This window comes from Dasypus novemcinctus, chromosome 3 (genome assembly GCF_030445035.2).
Source record: "Dasypus novemcinctus isolate mDasNov1 chromosome 3, mDasNov1.1.hap2, whole genome shotgun sequence".
In the NCBI taxonomy this organism is placed as follows: Eukaryota; Metazoa; Chordata; class Mammalia; order Cingulata; family Dasypodidae; genus Dasypus; species Dasypus novemcinctus.
The window spans coordinates 77,160,748-77,167,911 of NC_080675.1; the positions used below are offsets into that span (position 1 = coordinate 77,160,748).

Consider the following 7,164-nt stretch of genomic DNA (forward strand, 5'->3'; position numbering starts at 1 on the left):
TGGAGATGGTGGCAGTAACTTTGGAGTAGAAAGGGTCTTGGTTTTAAAAGTCTCATTGGAATGACTCTCCCTTCCTCACTGTGAACACTGTTTAGCATTTATGTACTTTGGAAGGACAAAGAGGTGAGGTAAGCCTGCCAAAATTTGAACCTGTGTTTCTGGGAACCTGTTAGTAGGTCAACTGTTACAAATGTAAGAGGAGAAACTGCAAAGGAGCAGAGGGTACTTGAAATTTGGGAGCTGGTCTTCAAATAGCTTTACTAAAGCTGGTATATTGCTTCTTCTTATAGATCTTAGGTGAAGTGACAAGACACAATTTAAAGATGCCACATTAATGGGTAGTACTATTAATCAAGGCAGGCTTGGGTGGGGATGGAGAGTGGGGAATGGTGAGTACAAACAGCATTGAAAGAGAGAACTCTTCTGCTAGAAATATTTATTTCACAGTTAGAAAAATTATATCTTTAAAAAGTTTACTTGGGGTCTTCCTAACAATAATTTATTAATCTATCTCTTCCTTCTAAGAAGGACAGAGTTTATTTATGTAAATTGTGCTTTTCTTCCACCTTTTCCTTTCTTTTATCTTTATATTATTCTTTATCAAGTAGAGGCCTAATTTTAAGTCCTTATTCTTACAAAATGTCTCTGAATATGAATTTGTTGTACAGTAAATTCACTCACTGAAAAAACATATATATTCTTTCCATGTGTAGGTTCTTTTGATTTTAATTGACAACATAAAAATGAGCCCTGTGGCTTGTGAAGAAGGAATTCTTTTTTGAGAGAGGGAAATAACCTATTTATGTCAGTTATTCCAAACTCATTTGGGATAAACTATGCAAGATTTCATTGATTTTTTTAATCTATAAATTCATTCTTAATGAAAAGCTTAGGATATTTATTTAAAATTTCAATAAAGTAGAATAGTGTCTCCCCCACAGCCACACACTAAAAAGATATATAGAATAAACTTGAGTTTACGTTGCTTACAAGAATTTTTGAAAAACATCTTTTTCAATCTGCAGGCCACTAATACTAGCAAAATCGAGTATCATATCATCATTTATTCCAAGGTACTTATTTCATTACAGTGACCAATATCCTTTCTCTGCTCTGCATTAAATAAAACAAATAAACTCCTTTTTTTTTTTTAATGGTAGCCTGTGACCACCAGAAGAGAACTTTTCTGACTCTAGACTACTGGACAAAGGTAATGAGGTTTCTCTTCTTAGGCTATGTAATACCAAATCCAAATTTCAGAAATCAATTAACTATTCAGAATGGAACACCACAAGGGGGCAGGGAAATCCAGGCTAGGTCAAAGATAACTACAGGGGCTTAGGTTTCGGAATTCTACTCAAAGGAAGAGAAAAGATGAAGACAGAATTGGAAAAAACTCGAAAGATAATATTTCTTTATGAACATATGCTTTAGATCTGGATCGCCTAAGTGAAATTTTATTTAGAATTAATTACAACATAGGAAGAAAATAAATGAAAGAAACCAAATTAATGTAGTCACACACTGAAAGTCCTTACGGTGTTGAAGAAGGCCAATAGTAGGGTTGACCTAGAAGAGAAAGACTGTACCTGAGGAGAAATCCAAAATCTACTAAGGAAAATTTGGGGTTTACTTTGAAAATAAATAGCAACCAGACAAGCAAAGGACCAAATAATTAAAATAATTAAAAACAGCAATACAAGAAGATTCCTGTGCTTCAAGGTGCTCTTAATAACCGAGAGTTTCTTAAGAGATCCATAAACTTGGAATTATAATAGAACCATAACAGTTTTGTTTCACACAAAAATTGAGGAGTTATTTTCAGGCACTTTAGGATAAATAAAAGCTGCTGCTTTAAAGGTTATTTACAGTTTTGACTTTATTAGAAATTAAACTTAGCATTTAAATAGGGAGAAAAATTAATATTTAGAAATTAGTTCTCCTAAACAAATATTTTAAAATTGGTAACATTTACCATGAGAATGTCAATGACATTATCTCCAATGTCCTATATATATATATATAGATATATATATACCTTCTATGCAAAGTAGTCAGGATTAATTTCTTTTTGCCAAGCTGAAAATCATCACCTGCCTCCCTTTATATCGCACTAAGGAAATACATTTAATTATTTGATGCGGATACATAGTATATTTTGTCATTTTACATAAAAGTCTTTTTTTTTTTTATTAGAGAAGTTGTGGGTTCACAGAAAAACCATACATAAAATACAGGATTCCCATATATCACCCTATTATTAACAACCTGCATTGGTGTAGAACATTTGTTTCAATTGATGATAGCACATTGTACTCTTAACTATAGTCCATTTGTGTAGTATAGCTCTATGGCTTAAAAACAAATTTTTTCTGCTACCATTTGTACAATCTAACATTTTCCTTTTTAACCACATTCAGATACATACTTCAGTCCTGCTCATTATGTTCACAATAGTGTGCTACCATCACTACCATCCATTACCAACACATTTCCATCATTCCAAATAGGAACTCTGTAAATTTTAAGCCTTAACTTTCCATTCCGTATCCCCACCCCATCCCCTGGTAACCTATATTCTAGATTCTAACTTTATGAGTTTGCTTATTCTAATTATTTCATATCAGTGAGATCATACAATATTTGTCCTTTTGTCTATTTTGCTTTTTAACCATTTAACCATTTTACAGATTAATGAAATGAAATGCATAGAACAGTGTACATTAATAAAATGCACATGTTTTGTCTCTTACTGGTAATTTTTACTTAGTTTCTAATAACAGTTGGAAACTTTAAAATGAGCTTTTAAGTAGGTTCTCTTATTTATGATAAAATTAACTTTTTAGCTAGGCTCCTATGACAATTTCCTATAGTATCAAATGTAGAAATCACTTTAAAAACTAATACGTCTTTGGAGTGTTGAGCTTATCTCATAATAGACTTTAGGGCAAACAAGGTCTTAAAATTTGGAGCTCCTGATTCTAAGTTGAGTAATCTTTCTATTATACATGATATATTTTGTTTTTGTGTAGGGCTTAACAACAGTAGGCAAGCCTATTTTAAAAGCAAAACTCAGATTTGAATGTGCATCCTCATTCCTATATCTCTTTAACAATCTTTTTCTCCCAAATTCACTCATTCTTCTCTTTGTATGTATACACAAACACAAAATATACATTCATACACGTAAACTCATGAACACACACATACACATATACACATACATACATGATGCAGTCCATTGAAGACATTTTAGGTCACTCTTTCTCCTCTCTTCACCCTGGATATTAGCCTTCTCTTCCTTGTTTTGCATTATCCCCAAGTAATTTCAGGGTCCTCATATACCTTGTCGTCTTAAGGACTGTAGAAGTGGCTTCTGCAATGCTAGAAATAATACTGTTTTGATTTGTCAATGTGAAAAGTTGGATGGCTTTTAAAAGCTGACCTATCTAGGGCTATTTGCACACAGTAGACATTCAATAAATATTTGTTGATTTGATTTATTCTAAGGTAAAGAACTGGGTAACAACTTTTTTATCCCCTGATGTGCTGTGGTTGGGCCTGTGTACAAATGCATTTATGAGTAAATATTAATGGTCATGGTCATTGAAGATGTTTAAGAAAGAAAAAAATCTAGATCTGCAGGCTGTTATGAATAGCCATGATTAGAGTATTGTTAATAAAATACTGGAAGTAGTTATAAAATAATAAATGACAGGCACCATAAAATAGGGTCTAACTGAAAAGCATTCAATAAATTATTTGGAAATAAAGTGGTTGTTTCATGGTTTTTGAGTCACTTGATCCACCTGTTGTGGGTTTAATTTCTTGACTCCGTATATTTAGGCAAAAGATCTTTTCACTTTATAAAAAATTAGGGATAATATTTTGATTATAAAATTTATAAGCATATAAGCCATATATATTTCCTTTGGTATATTTTCCTTTGTGATATCCACAAAAGTGTTTATTCAAGGTTTTATTGACAAATCTAGGATCCCGGAACAGAAAGAATGAGAATTTTTCCCGAATTTCAAGTAATGTATACTTATTAAAGAGTTAAACTCTATACTCCTGTCATTCAAAGGAGCATAATTGATTTATTTTCCTTTCCGATCATCACCAATATAAACTGTTTCTGGGCTTACATGTTAAGTTTTTGCTCAATGCAAATTTGCAACAGCAAAGTTTATGATAAAATCTGTCAAAACATTAACCATAATGGCAAAAAGTTTCAGCTTTTGACAACAGATAGGGAAGCAGCATGGTTGGCAAATTAAAAATACTTAGGGATGGATATTCCTTTGTACTTCTAGCTCTGAAAATGTCTGTTTAGGCCATATTAGAAATGTTCTTTAATTCCTCCACCCTCAATTTACCCAATGTGAAGCATCCTATAAGGGGTCGTGTCTTTTAATTAACTGCTTTCAAAGAGATTGGAGATCTTAGGAGTAAAGATATAAAATTCTAAGAAAAAATTTATTAGCTAAGAGAACTTCAGATGTTTAAGATAAAAGCCAAGAATCTATAGTATTTTCCTTATTGTCTGATGAAATTTCAATAAAAATTAAGTCTGAACACAGGTAGTGCCTTAACCTTTTTGCTACTTCAATATAAAGATGATGACTCATTTGGTCATATGCCAGCATTTGAACACTGTTCAGTAAGATGATTTTAATTTTTCAACATGGTAAATAATGTTGGTAGTTTTGGTTTACTGTTCCTTAGTGCGTAGAGAAGTTATATTTCCTAGAAAATCATAAACAAAATTCTGTTGTCAAAAGTGAATCACTCTGCAAGAAATCAGTTATAACCAAGATAGTTAGCTATGTGTGAGGTACATACTAAGAGCAATTTAGAAGAAAGACATATAATATTGAAAAATATAATTTCATTAGACATAGGACAGATGTATGAGAAGAAACTCTTCTTTATGGTATTTAAAGGTTTTCAGTGTATAAATGCTGTGATCATACAAGTAGAATGCTCTGACTATTACATTTGAGAGTTTCAGAAAGCGTTTGATACAACTTACCTACATATTGAAGAATGTAGTTTTTTTTTTTAATTTCTCGCCCCTTCCCTCCCCGCCTTCCCCCAGTTGTCTGCTCTCTGTGTCCATTTGCTGTGTGTTCTTCTGTGACCACTTCTATCCTTATCAGCGGCACCGGGAATCTGTGTTTCTTTTTGTTGCATCATCTTGTGTCAGCTCTCCGTGCATGCGTGCAGCACCATTCCTGGGCAGGCTGCACTTTCTTTCGTGCTGGGTGGCTCTCCTTACGGGGCGCACCCCTTGCATGTGGAGCTCCTCTACGCGGGGGACACCCCTGTGTAGCATGGCACTCCTTGCGCGCATCAGCACCACACATGGGCCAGCTCCACATGGGTCAAGGAGGCTCGGGGTTTGAACTGTGGGCCTCCCATGTGGTAGGCGGACACCCTATCCATTGGACCAAGTCTGCTTCCCAAAGAATGTAGTTTTTAAGCTTTAAGATTTTCATTCAACAAGCTACATGATGTAAGTAAGTGGAAAATGAAGTAGAGGCAAAATAAAATTAGTAACTACATATGAACTTTTTACCTGTCAGAAGAATGTGCCAAATTAATAATTGGCTTGGTGGCTAATGTTCATATACAATAAAAATTATTTTTTTTTAAGATTTATTTTTTATTTCTCCCCCGTATCCCCCATCGTGTGCTCTCTGTGTCCATTCCCTGTGTGTTCTTCTATGTCTGCTTGCATTCTTGTCAACGGCACTGGAAATCTGTCTCTTTTCATTGCATCATCTTGCTGTGTCAGCTCTCCTTGCATGCGACGCCTCTCCTGGGCAGGCTACTCTTCTTTTGCACGGGGCGGCTCTCCTTGCAGAGCACATTCCTTGCATGTGGAGCTCTCCTATGCGGGGGACACCCCTGCATGGCATGGAACTCCTTGTGTGCATCAGCACTGTGCGTGGGCCAGCTCACCACATGGGTCAGGAGGCCCTGGGTTTGAACCCTGGACCTCCCATGTGGTAGCTGGATGCTATATCAGTTGAGCCAAATCTGCTTCCCCAATTTATTTTTGACCTTAAATGTCTTAAAATACGGAAGAGTAATATATAACCAGAAAGCAAAATCTGAAGGAATCATAAAGGAATTAGAATTTAGAAAAATTTGGTTACTGTTAGGAAATGGGGGGGTGGACCACTGCATTTGAAGTAATGAGTTAAAGTAGATTGCAGCAACATATGTATCGCACTGGTTTATACCTTCTTTGCAAATTTTCCTCTCTTGGTCTGAATTTGGACATATTTGATTCCAGAAAACAATTTAGTTATTGCTGTTGTTGAACAAGGATTTAAGTTGTCAAGAGGGATCTTGATGAAAATTTTATAAAAACTTTCTAGTCAATAAAATAAACATAGTTCTTTACTTTACTGTAGAGTGAAATTTTAAACTTTGGACTCTGAGACCAAAATCTATTTGCAACATAAGACATTCTGATTAAAAATACCAAACCAAACCAAATCACCGAACATGGGAGATTATCAGGTACATGGCTGAAACTATAAAGTTGAGAAAACGCTTTAGAAAATATAATAAGGAAGTGTTACTGGTTTAACATGTTTGATGGGGGGCATCTGGCACAGGGTGCACCTGGGGCAGGCTTCTAGGGAGTGTGTGAGTGCTCATTATGTCATAGTGTGTTGTGTCAGTGGGTGGAGACCCCTACAATGAGCATACAATGGGGTGTTGTACCCTATCCTGGGGAGGCCTGATATTCTCAAACTGAGGAGAGGATGTCTCATGAGAGCATGGGTGGCTCCCAATGTGGGAGGACAGACTAGTGTTTCAGGCTCTCAGCATTGTTGCAAGTATCTATAAATCGTGTCCTTCAAGCAGTGAAGCTTGTGGGCCCTGAGGGGAGGAGGAGAGAGGAATAGAATAGATGGAAGAGGGGGTAACTGATGGGCAATGGAAGTGTTCTGCATGATCGTGCAATGATGGATGCAGGGCATGTTAAATTTCACCAAAAATTTATAGAAGTGTACAGTCTAAAATGTAAACCATAATGCAAACCATAATGTAACCATGGTTAGTAGCTATGTTTCAGTACTTGTACATCAGTTGTAGCAAATATAACATTCCCATGTAAAAAAGATCATTGCTGGGGAAGAGGGA

At 35.4% G+C, this 7,164-nt stretch overlaps 1 protein-coding gene across 1 annotated transcript in view; it reads right to left on the reverse strand.

The window, feature by feature from the left end:
* TTC6 (tetratricopeptide repeat domain 6) overlaps positions 1 to 3,788 on the reverse strand; it is a 377,901-nt gene extending 374,113 nt beyond the window's left edge. Inside the window, exon 1 of the mRNA XM_071213958.1 lies at positions 3,229 to 3,788. The gene's annotated coding sequence lies outside the window, so the exon portion shown is untranslated. The remainder of the gene's footprint in view (positions 1 to 3,228) is intronic.
* Positions 3,789 to 7,164: the final 3,376 nt, after the last annotated feature.